The following is a 20519-nucleotide window of genomic DNA, read 5'->3' as shown; positions in this document are numbered from 1 at the left end:
TGGCAGGAATACTGTTCGTGGTATTACATCTACAAGTAACTTAGCGGTACCCGAAAGATGATGTTCTGGGTCACCATGGTCCACATTTTGTTCGATATCTCGAAAGCGCCTTCACATATACAACTGCAACCACTCCCTTTTAAAACCCTCATTAATACCTTTAATTTGATACCCATATCGTACAAACAAATTCTAGAGTCACCCCTGGTCCACCTTTATGGCGATATCTCGAAAAGGCGTCCACCTATAGAACTAAGGCCCACGCGCTTTTAAAATGCTCATTAACAATTTTCATTTGATACCAATGTCATACAAACACATTCCAGGGTTACCCTAGGTTAATTTTCCTACATGCTGATTTTCCCTTATTTTGTCTCCATAGCTCTCAGCTGAGTATGTAATGTTCGGTTACACCCGAACTTAGCCTTCCTTACTTGTTTAAGTTAAATCAGTTCTTCGTTCCTATTTTCGCCTCTACATTTGCAGCTAATTAAAAGCATATTATGAATTTCTAATTAATCACAATTTTCCGCTTAAGTAAGCCCACTTCAACATTCACAAGCAAACTTTTCATATTTAATAGGGTTTCCAAGCATCTTCAAAAACATTCGGTACATTCATATTTCACAGCAACGTTAGTGAAGGAATATGCCAGAGGGTAATGCCATTGCTGTTGACAGAATATTTCGACTTAAAGCAGCAAAAAGTGTTGTGAGTTGAGTTGAATGAAATTGAAATGAATGACAATGAAGCAAAAACGTATGCGTATAAAACGAAATCCAAGTCAAGTGTAGAAAGAACATTTTAAAATGAAAGAAAAAATGTTTACATTTGAAGGTTAGGGGATGACTTGGACAATGTAACAGTTATAAATTTCAACGCATCCATACATTTGCGCTCATATAAGTTTGTTTAATGTAATAAAAAGTGTGACAAAAAATTTAAAGAAAAAAATATGGCGCAAATGTTTGGATGCACTAAAATGAGAGAAATGACAGTGCGAAAGCAACACTGAAAAGAAAATTATAAAAAAAAATGCATACATTAAATGAAAAGTATGAAAGTGAAAAAATAAACAGAAATTTGTCGTCGAAAATTTAAAGCCGCACAAAAACAAATATGCAACATGCGAAAAATTACCCAAATACGAAAGCAATGAATGGAAATGAGAGAAGCTATCACACAAAAGGAATTGGAAAAAAACAACTAAAGGTGTCTAAGTTCGGGTGTAACCGAACATTATATACTCAGCGTGAGCTTCAATTGTACATTTCATTTCAGACAAATTACTTTTCTAAATAACACGTGGCACCGCCCGTTTAAAAAAAATGTCTCCCCATTTCCTCTTACAGTAAAACTTGATAAGTGAAATATCATTGATTCAAAACTATTTCTTTCTAAGTTATAGCTTACTATTCTAGCCTACGACCCTTTTAAACTTGTTTTATATCTAATTTGCCATAGTCTTTAACCGATCCCGTCCATTTTTACTAGAAATATTTTCTGCTATAGGGAAAATGTGTGTACACAATTTCATTACGATGTGTTAATTTGTCTTCCAGTTATGGCTCCTGAAACATAGAAAATTGCTTAGTGATAAAAGGGGCGATGCAACACCCATTTTCAAAAATTAATTATAAATTTAATGTTATAATTCAATTTAGAAAGTAAAATCCTATTGATATGTTTTTCAATTGGAAGAAAATTTTTCTAAGCGGAGTCGCCCCTCCGCAGTGTTTGGCAAGCGCTCCGAGTGTATTTCTGCCATGAAAAGCTCTCAGTGAAAACTCATCTGCCTTGCAGATGCCGTTCGGAGACGGCATAAAACATGCAGGTCCCGCCCGGCCAATTTGTAGGGAAAAATCAAGAGGAGCTCGACGCAAATTGGAAGAGAAGCTCGGCCTTAGATCTCTTCGGAGGTTATCGCGCCTTACATTTATTTTATTTTTATTTCGTGCTATAAGGAAATTATGTGTACCCAATTTTGTTACGATACGTAAATTTTTCCTCGAGTTCTGGCTCCCGAAACATAGAAAATTGCTTAGTCATCAAAGGAGCGGTGCCACGCCTATTTTTTTAAATTTAAAGTTTTTCCTGTTTATTGTTATAAAGCCACTTGGGAAATGAAATACCATTGATATAGAGATCTTTTTTGCAAAGATATAGCTTTTTTTTTCATCCACGACCCTTTTAAAAATCTTTTATATAAAAGTGGGCGTGGTCCTTAACCGATTTCGTTAATTTTTCTTCAAAGCATTCCTTATAGTAAAGGCAACCTCTCTGCTGAACTTTGCTACCATAGGTTTAACGATTTTTGATTAATGATTAATAATATTTGTAAAATTGATTTTATCACAAGTGGGCGGTGCCACGCCCATTTTGAAAAAAATTTCAAATTTCAACATTCTAGGTGTATTATTTACTAAATTATCAGGTTTTTTTGTGTTTTCCAAAATTTCATATATATATAAAGAGTGGGCGTGGTTATCATCCGATTTCACTCATTTTCAATACCAATCTATTCTGGGTCCAGATAAGCTAGTGTACCAAATGTGGTGAAGATATCTCAATATTCACTCAAGTCATCGTACTAACGGACGGACGGACATGGCTCAATCAAATTTTTTTCGATACCGATGATTTTGATATATGGAAGTCTATATCTATCTCGATTCCTTTATACCTGTACAACCAACTGTTATCCAATCAAAGTTAATATACTCTGTGTGCAAAGCACGCTGAGCATAAAATAACATCAACCATGAGGTTTTGGTTAAAATAGAACAATTTATACCCAGCTTGTGTAAAGATTTATGAAATATTTAGTTAACACTTAGTGAATATTCCAAAATCATATGCCTATTGAGAGTGAGTGGTAAAAGTACGCAGTAGTGGCTTTAAGAAGCTGGTACCACAATAAGAAATTTTTTAACAAAAAATTTTACTTCGTTTACCTAAGATTAGCCCAGGATAGCCCCCCTCTTTGGCGTTAGCTCAACCTTTGAAAAATTTTATCGGAAACCCAATTTTCAAGCGCGTAGAGCTGGTACCCCGAAATACGATTTTTTAATTAAACTATGTGGTGCATTTGCCCAAGGTTAACACAGGATAGCCCACGCTTTTTCCGTTAGCTCACTCTTTAAAAGAAAAAGGTTTTTTAGCAAAAATAAATGTTCATGCTGCATGCAATTGGCGCCTCAAATAACGATTCTTTTTAAATGGCTCGTTTACACGAGGTTAGCTTTGGATAGCTCATCCTTTTTTATAAGACCACCCCTGAAAAAAAATGTCGTAAAAAAATATGTTACAGTTGCAAACCACGAAAAATTAAAAAGCATTGTTTTTGCACTTTGTTTCGTTTCTACAAGATTAGCCTAGGATAGCCCAATCTTTTTTTTCGTTAACTCATCCTTGAAACAAAAATTTCGTAGAAAAAAATGCAAATGCTGCGTGACGCTGGCACACCGAACAACGATTTTTTCAAATAAAAACTATATGGTTCGTTTTGCACAAGTTTATGTCAGTATAGCCCAACCCTTTCTTCACTAGCCCACCCTCGAAAAAAAAATCGTAAAAAAATATTCAAGATGCAAACTAACCGAAATTAAAAAAATGCTAAATTACTGCTTTTAAACTGTGGTTTGTTTTCCCAAGATTAGACCAGAATAGCCCACTCTTTTTTTTACCAGGCCGCCCGTTAAAAGGCAAATGAAAATTAATCAAGCCAGACGCGGCTATCAATTCTTTCACGCCACACACGTCTCCGGGCGCGGATTGCATTACTATTATTCCTGCGGTTGGTCATCATTTCCAACAATTGCATGAAATGAAGCTATGTACATACCGAACTCTTGGAACAGGGGCAAGCTTACTTTCGTTTCAAAGGCCGGTAAGAGCTCTCACTTTAGGACTTCAGACCAATCCTGTAGTCGCCGTTTCTCTTTAATATATTTTTGTGGCTAATTGATATGTAGGTCAATGAAAATAGCTTTCCATTCGATTGTAAGGTACAGATGGGACCCTACAGCACAGAGAATATGATTTCGGTGCCATTATTGACACTGAACGAGCGTTAAATAATGCGCTGTCATGAGCCACTGAAAATTCTCTGGGTGGCTGAGGAGTCGAGAAAGTTATGGTCAAATTAATTACCAAACTTCTATGCAAAATGATAATCTTAGCGGTGAAGATAGGGGCACATAGGTGATGGAAGAGTATGTAGATACATGCCAAAGGGGACTATTATAGCTCTTCTCCATTGTATTGTGATAATAAAAGAGAGAGCTGGAAGCAAAAGCTGACTAGTGGTGACCTTTTCGGATGAACTGGCAAAACATTGTCAGGAGGAAATTTCTGGACAATCTGGGCAATATATTGCAGGGATTTTTGAACACGGTGTGCTAGCTCATGTGGCCTGGAAATCGTCCCTGAAGAAACGAAATTGGGGCCTTTCACGACGAGTTACAAAATCCTTGCTTTCGGAACACCATCGATTGGAGATATACTAAAATACCCATGTGTACAAGTAAACGCTGGGTATAAATAAAGCACAAAAAATATGAAGAATAGTAAAATAATAAAACGAGATATAACTTTTGTAAACGCAATAGTACTTTCACTCACAAATAGTTTTATCGTTTAAAATTTTAAATAAATTCACAAATTGGTAAAAACTAGAGTAGCCAGCAGATTTTGTCCTGCTCGATATGTATTTGTATCTACTTTACCAGCAAACTGAGAAATGTTTTAGCTTCTGCAAAAAAAAAGTTTGTGTCTTCTTGCCTCTCCCTCCTCTCTCCATGTTTGTTCCATGGCTTTCCTGTGTATCTTCTTGCTTTCGCTTTCTCGATTTTTCTCTCCTCTTATCCCACTTTCTTCGCGCAATATACTTCTAGTTATTTCATTCCACTCTCGTCTCTTGCTCTTATCCTCATTACCTACTTTCCTAATCCCAATTTATTTCCTCTCCATTATCTTCCTCTTCTCTTTTTTCCCCATTTACAGTTCCCATTCGCATCTCTGTTTTTCTTTTTTCTACATAAGACGTATCGTATGACTCCCGTTTCCATCTTGCTCGTCTTCCTAGCCATCGTCCCTTGTTAAACCCTCACTAACAAAGGGTTTAACATATGGAACCGAAATCCACGTCTAGACCATCTACGGTCTTTAATTATAAAGTTACCTTTTCCGGAAATAAAAGTTTACCAGATAATAATCTAGTCAAGGAAGTATGCCTGTACAATATTTCAAACGACTCGCACCATACATAATTTTTTCAGAAAAGCTCGGTGCCTGGTTCATTTCCCGGAATGTTAAGAAAGAGAACAGACCAAATTGTTAGTCTAAAGCATCTTAAAATCTACTTAAACACCCACACGTACAAAAGAAATATTTTTATTAAAATAGCTCAGCCCCTGATCCACTTCCCGGAATGAAAAGTTTCTTAAGTATTATCCTTGTCAAAGATGTACCCTAGAACCAAAATTTTAAGAGAATAGCACCATAAGTAAGATTTTTTGGAATAGCTCAGCCCCTGGTCCACTTCCCGGAAAGAAAAGTTTCTCAAATAATGAGCTAGTCACGGAAGTACATATACCGCATTTCAAGCACCCTACATCATTTTATGGGCCACCACCCGACATTTTCTGTAAAAAAAACAGTGGGCAAAATATAGAACTGTGTATATTTTTGCGTTATGCAGTGGTGTGGTTTAGGCGTAACGCTCCGACCCTGCACATACTTTCACATTTTTATATAGAGATGAGAATTTTTCACCCACTCAAGGGGTGCACGCTCGTATGTTGGCCGATTTTTTTTTTTTTTGACTCCAAATCAGCACAATTGGGTATATAAAATGGTTAAGCGAATTTGAAAAGAAGCAAAATTTGATGTAAAATAATTTGACCAGTTGACAGCCGCAAATGTCCTTGAGAGAGTTATATGACTACGAAATGAAAGTTGAGAGCGCTTAGAGTTACGAACGCTACGAATTCGCTGCCAAACAAAGCTTTCGGCAAACGAGTATTGAATTCGCCGCATATATTTTGTGCACATGTAAGGATATTTGCATTTGTTATTAAAGTAGCATCCTTAAGTCTGCTATGTCAGAATCGAAAGAACAGTGAAAGCGTGCGGTACTCACGACGGAAAGTAAAAAAACGGGCGTTAAAATTTGATAAGGTTTGAGAAGTGTTATTATTATTTACATAGATGGAGATTTTATGTGTGTGAAAACAACGGAGAGGGGTTTATAAAAAAAAGATTTTATATAAAAAAGTTTAATTAAACTAATTAGTGGTTCATATGGTATTGATTTACTTTTTCACAAGTGTCGTCGAGTCAGTGAACTGAAGAGTCTTAAAGGCAATGAAGGAATTTAAAGGTGTGAGTTAACAATCGCGCTTTAACGTCATTCTGCTTTAACGCCTTTTCGAGTACTGTCCTGCGGCTAATTTTGTTGGTGGGGCCGGGTGTACGTGTGTTTGGTTATTTACTTTCGAGTGCCTTTCTGTCAACATTTATTAATAATCAGTGATGTAGCATGTTTTGGTGGCATAAATTAAAAAGATGTTGACTAAGCAAAAGAAAGACGCAAATTTCTTTTATATTTTGTTTGTAAAAATGTATTAGTCAACTTTGTTTATCTACTTAATTTTTTTCAATTTATTTTTAATTTTTTTGCAGCTAAAAATATGACAACAAAACAATACATTTTAGCAATTACTTAATTTAGTGAATTTTAAAAAGTGTTGTTAACGTAGTTCAATAAAAAACAATAACAACTATTAAAATAAAATATAAAAATAAGTGAAAACAGTGCCAAAAATTTATATTTCGCTAGCATTGTGCAGTTGATTTATATTAAAAGTGCAAAATCTTCGAGGTTTATAAATCCTCGCAAACTCATACAAACAACATTGAATTGTGTATTTTATATTACAAATTTATTGAAAAATTTTCTGTGCCGCTAAGTCAACTTTATAAAATATTGCACACAATTACAGTGAAAAGTTTGAAAATGCTGCAACTTTGGTCCCTCGTCCTTTTGGGGCTAACCTATTGGAGCATGAAAATCGAGGCACGTGCGGTGAGTAAATAAATAATATATTTGAAATATTTTTCAGTACAAAAAGTGATTACATTCAAATATAAACAAAAATGAAACCAAAAAGATGGAGCGCCAGTAGAAGTATATACACTTGCAAATATATATATATATATATATTTTTTTTAATTTGAACAATAACATTTCTTTAAAATTTACAAGAGAAAGTTTGTGTTTGGGTGGAAACGAATATTACATACCCACACAGAGAAAAACGCCGTTCTAAAATCCAGCACGACCGGACTCAATTAAAGCTTTTCATGTTCTTAATTTTTTGTTCTTGAAAAATGAACGACCTGTTCTTAAAACAACAACCTTGTTCTTGAACTAACACCATTTTCTTGAAAAGAGAATGGCTGGTCTTACAATATGAACAAATGTTCTATTAATGAGACCAATGTTCTGTTACGTTAGTACCTGTTTTTATGGTAAGGAACGGTGTCAAGCAGGCATGCTTGCGAGCCCTGGCTAGCTCGTCGGTTGGGGGGGGGGGGGGGGGGGGTCTTTTCCACCGCCCTCGCCTACAGTACCCGTAAACAAAAATAGAGGGATTCATGCCTGTGTGTTCATATAGAGATAGGGTGAGAAACAGACAAGGCGATAGGAAAAAGAAGGCCCGTCCAGGTCAGGTGGAGTCTGCCCTCCCTCTTCTACATATAGAATGTACACTTGGGCTTCGCTATGACTCCTTATCCCGAGCGAAGCCCCCTTCGCCTGACACTAGTCCGTCCGTCAAAAGTCTAAAAAGTCCCTAATTACCCTCGCATTTGTCCATGTCAGTCGACATACACACGCCCCCTCTTCCACACCTGCGCAACGCCTACACCAAACAAAAGGTTAATCCTATCTACTCATAGTTGTATCTCAATCCATTAACCCAAAGAAAATACCGAAGAATAGGAATAATCCAACTCGATTTTTTTCTTAAACGTTATAAACGTACTTATGTTTATTTCAGTTAGTGAATAAAAAAAATCCAACAGAAATTTATGATTCTTACGTCTAAGGGCCTAAACCTCTAAAAATTGTGTAATGAAAAATTCAGCTCAAAATTCACGCTTATACTTAAAATATCTCAAAGGTATTTTCTAATTTTACATCATGTGCTTTAATTCAAAGAAAAACTGCTACGCTAATATTAAATTTCAACATAGAAATATAAAAATAACCGCAAAAAAATGTGTAAAGCGAATTATATAAAAGAATTTACTAGGATTTGTAATGCTTAACACTCTTTCATTTAAGTGGTTCTATAACCACGGCCGCTGCTGTGGGCTTCTCACAATCCAACCAAATTCCTCTCCCTTTCCCAAGCAGATGCCAAAAAGGTAGCAAACAAACGCAAAAGAATATACATAAGTACGCAAAAAAACTGCGTGTACTAAATATGTAAACGTGGTGTATTGTTGTCTTGCACTTACCGCTTTATCCCTCGATGAGGCGCCGCATCTCGGAGAGCCGTGCTGACAAGTTACAATAAAACACCTATGTATTTACCTAACGATGAATAAGGACAGATAGTAAAGTGATCTGCCTTCCAATGCCTAACGCGATATATTATAGAGAGGAGCTACTTTGGATGAGTTTCCGCTTTAGTCACGCGGTCATGGGCTAAAACGCCGGAGCCCAATTTAAACGGTGTTAAAGAAAATGGAATTATGGATTGGTGCCGGCACCAATTAAATAAAAATAGTAAGTGATTAGGTAAATATCCAGTGTAGTGTGCTGTGCAAAATAAATATTTGCCAAGTGGAGCAAGTCTTCAGGCTTAAAAAGTATTTCCGCGCAATATATATATATATATATATATATATATATATATATATATCTATACATTTATATATACATGTATATTCATATGGTATTTTTTTTTTCTGTGTTGTTCCCCACCCTTATTTTTTCTTTTTAATTGTGACAAGCCAAAGCAATAAATCCTGTGAACTCTGAAAGGCTAGTAGGTGAAGCCAAAAACAAAATCTCCATTCAAAATTCCCCACAAGTTAGGGAAAGCTATACCAAAAAAATCAAGATCAGCGGGCCTAAGTTGACAAACAAATTGTTAAAAAAAAAACAAGATTTCTGAAAATATTCAACAAAAAAAGTGAACCAAAAATTTCGTGAAACAAAATTGAACTGAACCCTATACGTGGAACTACCCCCAGGCTAAATTCTCCTCACAAAATAATACTTCGCTGGCGCATACAAAAATTATACACATATAAATACAGACAAAGCTATTAAAATTAAATCGCTGCCAGTCTCTCCGTCCTCTATGTGGTTGCTGTGTTTTTTTTTTTTTTTTTTTGTGTTTTTCCTTTCTTGGATTATTTGATGTTGCGTTTCCTCTCCACTGCTAATAATAACATAGCGCTAAGGTTTTTTTTTTTATTAATATATTAGGTTTTCCTCCTTATAGATTTCCCGCCGGCTTTCATGCAATTATGACGAATTCTTTTCCCTCTATAAACTTTTGAGTGGCTGCGGTCCAGAGATAACCTCGCCGGGTGACGACCTTGAAGCTTGTTGCAGGTCCGTTTTGAGTGTACACACAGCCACTAAAACCGACACCTACAAGCTATCTATATAGACATTCACGCTTTCACAAAGAAAACCACTTTCCATGCATACATACATTCACACACACGAAGTAGGGTTTGACATGGTTGTGCACTAGGCATTGGCAACTGGTTTGACTGTTCGATGTTGCTTTATATGTTCGACGATGGGGCGATTTGGTTTGACGTGTTTCCTAGGGCTCTGATAAATTTATGTTGCATCCACTACAACAGGCTGTCGTTACAGTTCTTAAATTAAGTTCAAGAAAAAAAAAAAAACGGTACAATTCGTGTGCACTACATTGTTAAATAGAACATTTGGTAAAAGCTAACAAGCAGTTGTAGTCGCCCAGCGGCTATGGTGTTGCGGTTGCGATCGTGTGCCGCGAGTTCGATCACCGTCAAACTTTGAAGTTTTTTAAAACAATTTTTTTATATTCTATTTTTTTAACTCTTATTTTTCGTTCAGTTCCATTCACATATGCACAGGTAATTCTCAAACTTGTTATGAAATGTTTTAAGTATATATTCAGAGCATAGGCATTCTATTAGGCGTTTTTTCATCTTTTGAATTTTAATACTAGTTTTTTTGTTATTAATATAATAGTTATTATTAATAAAAAAATAAATAAATGGGTACTACTTAAAAAATTTCCTTCCCACTCCCCCCCAAAGATCAAGCACAAACCGTTCTTGAATTGAGACCAACAAATTTTAAATCGACCATAAATCGTTCTCGAAGTGCGAGAGCGTAAAATCTTAAATCAAGCCCAAGTAGTGCTTGAAATGAGCACAGAAGGTTCATACATCAATACCAAACTGGTCATAAAATGCGAATGGTGTGCTTGGAAAAACGGTTTTTAAAATAAGTCCATCGGTCACGAGTTAAGAAAAAACATATTTAACAGACTTTTGTCAACGAATGTTCTTAATTTTGAACTTGTTTCATTAGTTTTAGAACGATTTTTTCTTTGAGCGCAGGTGTTGCTACTCATACATATTTAAGAGAGAAAATGATTTTTAAATTTTGACATAGAGATTGCAAAAATATTTATGAGAAGTAAAAATATAGAAGCGGAGCGCACATTACTTGGATTGGAAAGTTGGTAGGAAAGGAGATATTATTAGTCAATCAATTGCGCTCCACCTTTATATTTTTACTTCTCACAAATATTTTTGGAATTTCTATGTCAAAATTTAAAAATTAAAGTTTAGCAAGAATATGTCTTTATATAAGGAGACATTTTTCGCTGATTTTTGTCAATTTATATAAAAGAAGTGCTTAAATTTTTTTTATTTTATTTTTATTTTCTCCTTTTCTTACATTTTCTCGGTGTCTTAATCTATCTATTTAGTTTTACGCTTGTAGCTCAATGAAAACTTCCAATAAAAATCAATCCCAATTTTCTCTCCGCTTGATTTTTCTAAATATCTCTGTCCGTCCGCCCCCTAGCGAAATTTTTTTGTAGTGCGTCATCGGCTGTCATCGACCTCTGGATTAAGCTCTAAATTTTTAGCATCTGTCTCATCGAGAAGTTACTTAAAAATCACGGCTTCAAATTTCCAAATTATTATCTAATTTTTTCGATCCGTGCGCCATCTAACGTTATTTTTTGCTCCTTTTGTTCCTTCGTCGCGGTGTCTTAACCTGTCTCTGAGGTTTCATGTTTGTAGCTCAATGATAAGGTACTTTAAAATCGATTTCAAAACACCAAATTTCCAAATTCTTATCTAAATATTTCAGTCCGTGCGCCACCTAACGGAATCTTTTTCTCCTTTTCTTAAATTTTCTCGGCGTCTTATCCTATTTGTGAAGCTTTACAGTTGTATCTCAATGAGAACTTACACAAAAATCAATCCCAAGATTCCCTCGGTTTATTGCGATTTTTCTAAATATCTCATCCCGTCCGCCCCCTAGCGAATCTTTTTGTATCGTGTCATCGGCTGTCATCGACCTCTGAATTAAGTTTGAAATTTCCATTCTCTACCTCATCGAGAAGTTACTTAAAAGCTGGTTTGAAAATTTTCCACTTCTTATCTAATTATTTCGATCCGTGCTCCACCTAACGATTTTTTTTCCTTTTGTTGCATTCTCACGGTGTTCTAACATATGTGTAAAGTGTCACGTTAGTAGCTGAATGAGAAGTTACTTAAAAATTGATTACAAGATTTGCATGAAAAGCTGACAAACATTCAACCGACCTAATATAAAAGAAATAAAATAGGTGAGCACTTTGTGTGAGGATGCAAAATTTCACGGTTTTTGTGGTCAGCATAAAATAGCTATGACCATGAATCACTTATCTCAACAATGTATGCCGAAAACGTAAGTATTTGATGAAATTTGAAGCTTCTAGCCGTTACAAGAGAGGCAGAAATGACAGTTTATATGGGGTATATAATATATATACCGCCGATCTCTATAATTTTTCCAGACAACAATATTTGTCATATACTGTGACGAATATTAGTGACCCTAAGTGATACTTACATCACTAATCTGATACTAAGTAAATAAAGCCACAACAACAATAAAGCAAGCAGTCACTTGTATCTACATAAACGAATCAATCATTATGTCTACACATATGTACGCACACGCAGCGGAGAGAAAACGCACAAACACATGCATATATCTTATCTGAGATGCTCACAAAAGTACGCAATAATTTGTGCGAGTATCACTCACATATATGCGCGCATCTGTAGTTATAGCTGGTAATTTTATAGCTGATAACTAAGTTAAATTCTAGAATTAGTAATCAGTTTGATTTAAGCACGCTATCTGTCGAGAAGTAGAAGTGTTATTGTGAAGTACTTTAATAAAGGCCATTTTGCTTTATTAAATAGTGGGGTTATTTATTCAACAGTTTAGTGATTCGGATGTTAGTAGAAGGTTGCAAGTAAGCGGAATTTCCCTAAATTCTTTACAATGCGAAAGCATATGGAGAAATTTGAAGCTTCAATCTGATAAATTGTGGAAGATATGACACAAATCCTCTTTTCTGAAAAATCGGTTGTATGTGGGGATATATGCTATAGTGGTCCGATCCCACCGGTTCCGACAAATGTCGAATCGGACACCTAAATATACCCGCTCATCAAATTTTATCAAGATTTCTCAAAAAGTGAGGGACTAATTTGCATACAAATAGACAGACGGACATGGATAAATCAACTCAGCTCTTCATCCTGATAATTTTTGTATACTTATTGTTAGGTCTATCTATTTTCCTTTAAGGGCTTATTATTTTGAGATTCGTGACAAACTCATTGAATTTTCATGAAAGGTATGCAAAAAAAAAAGAAACAATTGTGTTCAATCCATTAGAAATGTTCATAAAAAACTACAAAGCTCCAGTAAAGCAAGGAAATATGAGCGCTTTCACCACCAGACAATTGTATTCCTTAGAGCCTTCCGCGATTTACAACCAGATTGACTGAATTTTTGTATGTGTGCGTGTCGGGTATTTGACGCTTGCCCCGCGACTATCAAATAAAAAGCCATCAATCAACATTTACATTGAGAAACCGCAGCATTCGGACGTGAATGTGCCGTCATCGGATGATGATTTTTTTTACTTGCAACTACAGCAGTTTTATTAAATAATAAAAAAATTAATAAAAATTTTATTAAATAATAATAAAAGCTTTACATTTCATAAAGCTGCTAAACATTGATAATTTTCAATAAATTTTAATATGAATTGCTGTTCTTCCGCGCACTTGTTCATTTTGAATGTCGACACAAACTAAATACAACACTGCGTTTTGTCAATCACACCCCGCGACTATCAAATAAGCTAGCGTCAAATGAAAATATCAAAAAATTTTGATTTTCATCAACGTGTAGCCGACAACAAATACGTGTGTCACGAAGCCACCCGACTGCACTAACACACACAAAATTCAGTCAATCTGGTTGTAAATCGCGGAAGGCTCTTAACGTCAACCATTCCCCGGAATTATGATGAGAAATGCGTCACGTTTTGGGTTTACCGTGACGCCACTACAACATACAATCACAGTAATATATTCGGTTAGCTTTTAAAAGTTGGCATTCCTTTTTCAGCCAAATATACAAAGCTGAGCATCACCTATGCATACGCTTATATGCAAGTACCACAACAACACATACATAAATGCACATGACACAAATTCTTTTTTTTAGAATTTTTCAATTCTTTACACACCAACAATGATTTTTACAATTTACGGCGTATAGGCGATTTGTTTGAGCTTCAGAATGTACGCGCTTTGCATTCTAAAATAATTAATGTAGAGCGCACAAAACTGTCAAAACAATGAAGGAAAAATTGTGCAACAAAAAAGAAAAATTACAAGCATAAACAAATGTATATGTAATTTATTTACCTCATATCACTGTTGCGGAGCAGCTTAGGTCGACTCATCGTAATCTGCAATTTGAAAGAAAATACGCTTTAACATAAATCAAAGTAATTTTTTATGTAAATAAGCATAAATTCAAATAAATAAATATGAGTTAAGGAAACTAAAAGCACACATTTAAATCTAGTTTGATTGTTGTTCTATCAGTTTTTTCATTTGTAAGATCGCGGTTTCAAATTGAGCTCAAGAGCTTAGTAAAATTTTTTGTCATTATTTATATTTTTATTATAAGTACACGAACCGGACCTGTGCGCATCTTAGGCAACCAATATAAAAGTCTCTTATCAAATGTCAACAGAAATCAGCTGCTCTATCAATCAATTAAAACTTACAGCTTGCGCTGCCATCTAGCATATGGTAGCAACTACCGGTAATGCAGTGCAAATATTCACAATAGTGCCATAGTACAAATAGATTTCTTTGTGTGCTCACAATCGTTTATTTTAAAGAAATTATTTTAATAAAATATAGCTAAACAAAAGCATTACGACCAAAATTGCCCAAAGCTCGCTAATAGCCCGAATCTTCATCTTTACAACCAAAACTCTATTTATAGATTTTGATTCCAAATAAGAGCGAAAAAGGGACCCTACACATACATAAAAACAGCAATTAGAAATAATATACATATATGATATATATTTTTGTTATAGAAAAAATATTCAAATAAGCATAGAAAAAAAGAAAATTTTTAGAGAACTGCCGTAGCTTGCTGAACAGATCACTTTAAGGAACTGCGAACCTCCTTTGTCGGACACGATAAACAAAATAAAAATAAATACTTGGTAGGATTAACCTCCAAGGAGATTTGGTACGATCATCTCTTTCAATTTGTGTCGTGCTCCTTTTTTAATTTTCCCAACAAATTAACGGGAACCTACATGCTTTATGCCGGCTCCGAACTTCATCGGTAAGGCAGGTGATTTTTCTCTTAGAAGCTTTTCATGGCTGGAATATATTCCGATTGTTTGCCAAACCACTTCCGAGGGGCGACGTCGATTAGAAACACTTACTTTCTAATTGAAATAAACTTTTTTTTCAATTTTTGATCACACATTGCCCCGGAGTCGAACCTAGGACCCTCGGTGTAGTAGGGGGAGCACGCTACCACCACACCACGGCGAAAAACGATAAAACAACACAAATATTGCTAATAAATCCTTGAGGTACTGTGAACTGGGTAAAAAGGTGTCAATAAATACGGCACTATAGCATCATTGTCATAAGAGTAATCCCAATATTTTCACAATGTTTTCTCTACAGATGTCGCAGCACTATGGAGAATAAATTGCTAAGAAAAATAATAGGAATAGAAATTAAGAAGACGAAAGAGTGACTGTGATAGCTGAATGGTTAGAGCAGCTGGGCCAAAACTTGACCAATGAAAGTAGAGTAAAACTGAACTGGCTGATCTGTGATGAACTCACGTAAACTGAGTTTCTCTATAGTGTTACCAGAAGTTTGCTCAGTGACCATACTGAAAACCCATATCGGAAGCAAATAACCTATGTTATAATGGCTATGGCAAATACTAGAAGCTTTCTGGAACCTGTGCAACTTGCACTTTTTAGATGTGATAGCTGTGTCACCCCTAATAGCTGGAGTCTTAATCTTGCGAGCGCAGGGTATGAGAACAAAGCGTACTACTAACACTTACAATGCCTAATTTAAAAGCAAAAGATGCCAGAAGACAGTATCCAGTTAGAATAACCATCACTCTATAGTCTCTTCTTTTAATGGTAAGCGCAACTTTGTTACTCTAAGTTGGTAAGACCCAAACATGATCTTCGACACTTAGCAGTCCCATGCTTGTGTTCACGCCTCTCCTGTTTGATCGATCATGTTCAGCTCACATCTGCTTTTAATATCGATCAATCTGATTGGAACGTTTACAAGCTTCGAACGATGCGCCCTGTTTAGCTAGCTTCGCCGATTTTTCATCTGCGTCTAATCCCATATGTGCAGGGACCCAATAAAGATGTATATTTTTCCTTGTCCCGATTGTTTCCAGGGATTGCTTACACTCTAACACACTTTTTGATATTATGCTATGAGAGATTATAGCCACAATTGCTGCTGGTCTGTCAATGTAAACATTTAAGGGGCTGCAGTTTAAGTTATTCTCCTGCAGTGTTTCTACTGTTGAGTCACGGCTACTATTTCCGCCTGCAAAGCACTACAGTAATGTGATAGCTTGTAGGATTTATTTAGTGCTGGATCTACACATTCCATTACTTTAGAACCATCGGTATAAATGTGTATTGGCTCGTCTGCTATTTGAGCACCATCGGGCCAACTTTCCACACCTATTGTGGCTCTAAGAGACCCGCCGAAGAGCAGGTAGTAAACGAGCTGGTTTGTTTGACCAATCATTGATTACGCTTTACTAATATGACCGTATGGTCAGCGCTGAAGCTGCCTCAAGGCATTGAGTCTCATTACGGTTGCTAACGTTATTTAATGTTCCTGCTTTTACAGGGTGCCAAGAACTTATGTTTGTTTTTTTCAACTCCTCTTAAGACCAGAGGTCAAAATTGGTGGGCATATTTTCCTTTTTTTTACTCCATACATTGTTGTCTCTTCTAATATACCTTTTCACTGAAGTTGCTACATAACAAAACACACGCACATACATACATATGTATACTTCATATTCCTTATTATTTTTGTCACGTGAATACATATTCATATCCAAATTTTTCATGCATTTTGTTTTTATATTTCTAATTTGCAAAAGTGTGTCATTTATAATTTTAGTTTTTGGTTACATATGTATATATTTTTATTGTTGTTTGTTTGTTGTATCGTTTATATTTATTGTTGTCAACCTGACTGTTGTTATTGCTGTTGTTGTTATTTGATAAATGTACCCGCAATCGGTAACAGCGGTTAGTGTATCACCACGAATTACCCGAGCGCTGACTTCATTCATCAACAAATTTTGGAGCTTTGTTGTTGGATTTCCAATAAGCACAAACTGTTTTAGGGCATGCAATATTTATGTTTTCCTTTTCAAAAACATACAAAAGTACGTATATTAGACTGGACATAAAAAATCAACTTTTTAATGTGCCAACATCTTTGCTCACTGTATTGGGAATACAGAATCTAAGTGTTAAATAAGTTTTAGTATATCAGTGAGCAATATGTTTGAGTATATATGGTGGGAGGAAACAAAATTTTTCAATATATAAATGCAACACACGCCAATTTTTCAACACTATTTTTTGGACGCACGTTTGACCAATTTCAACAGAATGTACACCAATTTGTAGGAAATAGTTCGAGGGGGTAGTTATGATATATACGGGGCGTGGAATCTGATATATACCAACATATGAAAACTCAAATATCTCTAAGAGTACTAATACCAGAGCAATGAATCTTGGTAGGCAGATGTCCAACTTCGATATTATATCAGTGGAGAAAAGTAAGAAGAATTGAAAAAGAATGTGAGGTACCTCCCACACAAATGTTTCTTTCCATATCGCACCTCTCCTGTACCGATTTATTTATACTGCTGAAACTTGGCAAAACTGTCAATAATGTTAATGTCAAATTTCTAACGAAGATTGGGGTATAATTGAAAAAAGGTGTGGTACTTACCAAACAAACTCAAATTTCCATATGTACATATATATCCGTAACCAAAGGAAATGTGCACTCGTAGAATTTTATTATCATATCGTCAGCTTGGAATTTAAACCTGCTAGGTACCATTTTTTCCAAAAATTACTTTTTGGTGCATTTTAATAGAGCATCAACCAAGCAGAACAGTAACTTTTAATATAAACTCTGTTGAACATAGGAGTAGAATTGTGCGAATAGGACTGTGTACACATCTTATATAAAGAGTAATTTGTATGTCCGATGTACAGAAAACTGCATGCAATTGTATTGGTCGAATTTTCGACCCCGGGTGATACTAGTAAAACTAAAACCACAACCGAAACCTCAAACGGACAACGTATTATAGATTTCTTATGGAAGGTTTACAGTTTATTATCGGCTTTTTATGGATTTACAATCGGTTTGCTATCGATGTAGATTCGTTCTCGATTTGTTTTCGAATTGTTATATATTTCTTAAAACAAACTTCTGGTAACACTACGGACTCAATCAGTCTATGTGAGGTCCTCATGGACCGGCCAGTTCAACCTACCTACTTTATATATTTGTTGTCGATAACAAACGCTATGAATGAGTTTTCCATTTTTATCTAAAATTTATGAATCGCTTGTCGAAGAAGTTACTTGCTTTCAAAGGACTTTGGATTCATTATTGACGAATTGTCGGCGTTTCATTGATATTTTATCGACAATTTATCATTTTGTTATTAAATACTTATCGAACTGATATCGAAAACGATCGATTTTTCAACGAAAACGTATTGCAATGTTATCGAGAAATATCGACTTGTTATTAAAACAGTATCGATTTATTTTCGGCGAGTTAAAGGCGAATTATTGAGGAGTATCGATTTATTTTCAGCGAGTTATCGGCGAATTATTGAGGAGTTCTCGGTTTTTGGAAGGACAGCTCGGCCTAAATATCTTCGGAGGTAAGAAGCGCCTAGAATTTTTTTTTTATGAGTAGACCACTTTAGGTGACAGTGATAGCTCCAAATATTGCCATAGATAAAATATTAAAACTAACAGTGCGACGAGTTAAAAGTTAGACAGCGTAAAAAAAAAATAGTTCCGGTGACACTAGGACCAGCTCCAAAAGCTGCTAGTATCGATTTGTTATCGTTTTACTTTCGTAGGACTTTGGATTTATTAACGTCGAATTATCGGCGTTTTGTCGATATATCATTTTGTAATCGAATATATATGGAAGAGCTATCGAATTTTTCAATGGAAACGTCTTGAAGAGTTATTGAAAAAATATCGACTTTTTATCGAAACAGAATAGATTTACTTTCGTCAAATTATCGAGGAGTCATCGGATTTAAATTGGCAGGTTACCGAGTTGTTATCGACGAGCTATCGCTTTGTTATCAAAGTGTTCTCGACGTAGGCTTTTATGTTTACATACCAAGCTTCACGAGCACTTGCAACTCCAGTCCAGAGAAAAAAAGTTTTTTTATTGAAAAATAATATAAAATAATATTTTTCCAACATGTCTGAAACATTATTTTAATTATTTTTTATAGAGAACATATTTGCCGACATAACCTTTTCCATGATTTTTTCTTTAAGCCACATTATATAAGAAAAATTAAAAAAAAACTAGAATTTCACAAAAAATTGACTGTGGTCATGTCGAGCGACGATAAGTTTTTAAGTTTATTATATTAATACCAGTAGTATATTTCAAAACTTTTCATCGAAATAAATTCCGTTTCCCTAACTAGACCATAATTTTTGCAAAATGAAATAATACAACAAACAAAGTATCAACAAACAAAAAGTAGATTTTCCCAGGATGCCTCAAGTAATTACAATCAGTCTAATGGCTACACATACACAAATGCGCTACCTCATACCACAAGACCAGGTAGTTGATTTTCCAAGGGATTTGACTTTATTGGCCATAAAAATTATTTTATGTCATCGTGTCAATTTGTTATTGGATTACATTTTTATGACTTTTATATTTTTCGTAGACCTAAATCAAGCATGTGGAAATTGGAAACGGATATATTTTTTCATGGGTACATTAACATCATCGATGGCAAAGTTCATGAAGGGAGCTTTCGTCTGTGTTCTACTCGTAGAGTAAACAACAGTGGTTGCTGGCACCTTACTCTATCCCCCAGCGGAAAAGGCGGCTTAAATATACCCAAGCAGATATGCCTGTCGTAATACCAAAACGATTCAAGGGGTCGCCAGCGTACTTTATAGTACGCCTCAACTTCCCATGATCCTGTTTTTTTTTTTACCGTGCGAGACTCTGGCGATGCCAAGTTTCTCATGGAACTAGGGGGTGGGAGATGGTCGGAATTCTACTTTACTGGTGCTTGCTGCCAGAACGTACCGGATATATATCCGGCAAAGGATCATCAACTCCTACAACAATCCCCAGATTTTATGGGGGCATTTGACAATCCGAGTAAAAAGTGGCAAAACGTGTATTCATAATTTTTGTTTCATCGTATTTATAATAAATATGTAGGTATTAATTCTAATAAAGTTTAATTGTTTTTTTGGCGCTCGATATCAGGAATTTTTCTTATCAATTCCTTGTTCTTTTCAGAATAGCATTGCAATTATTTTGAGACCTGTTCGTGACCATTTTAGGATCATCTATGGATAGATGCAGGATTGTTCTCAATATTATATAACGACCATTTCGAGATTGTTTTCATGTTATGTTTAGCCTGAAGACTAAAGACCGATTAGCTCAACAGATTTCTGCTCAAAATCTTTTAGAGTCTGATAGATGTGCACATAAAGTCCAACATGTATGAAAAGCTGATTTCCAAAACACAAAAGCAAGACAGCATA

At 35.4% G+C, this 20519-nt stretch overlaps 1 protein-coding gene and 1 long non-coding RNA gene across 3 annotated transcripts in view; one reads left to right on the top strand and one right to left on the bottom strand.

Annotated features, from left to right (window-relative positions):
* The window catches only part of Mct1 (Monocarboxylate transporter 1), an 854653-nt gene that overhangs the window by 267815 nt on the left and 566319 nt on the right, over positions 1 to 20519 (bottom strand). The window contains exon 3 of the mRNA XM_067784501.1: positions 14035 to 14078. The gene's annotated coding sequence lies outside the window, so the exon portion shown is untranslated. The remainder of the gene's footprint in view (positions 1 to 14034; positions 14079 to 20519) is intronic.
* LOC137250871 (uncharacterized) overlaps positions 6122 to 20519 on the top strand; it is a 132703-nt gene continuing 118305 nt past the window's right edge. Inside the window, exons 1-2 of one of the 2 annotated variants that reach the window (XR_010953106.1) lie at positions 6122 to 6180; positions 6685 to 7087. This is a non-coding gene — a long non-coding RNA (uncharacterized lncRNA). Of the gene's footprint in view, positions 6383 to 6684; positions 7088 to 20519 lie in introns of both variants that reach the window. The other variant, XR_010953107.1, reaches the window with a different exon arrangement.

The sequence above is a fragment of the Eurosta solidaginis genome, chromosome 4 (assembly GCF_040869045.1).
Source record: "Eurosta solidaginis isolate ZX-2024a chromosome 4, ASM4086904v1, whole genome shotgun sequence".
Lineage (NCBI taxonomy): Eukaryota > Metazoa > Arthropoda > Insecta > Diptera > Tephritidae > Eurosta > Eurosta solidaginis.
This window is presented reverse-complemented; position numbering and strand designations above follow the sequence as displayed.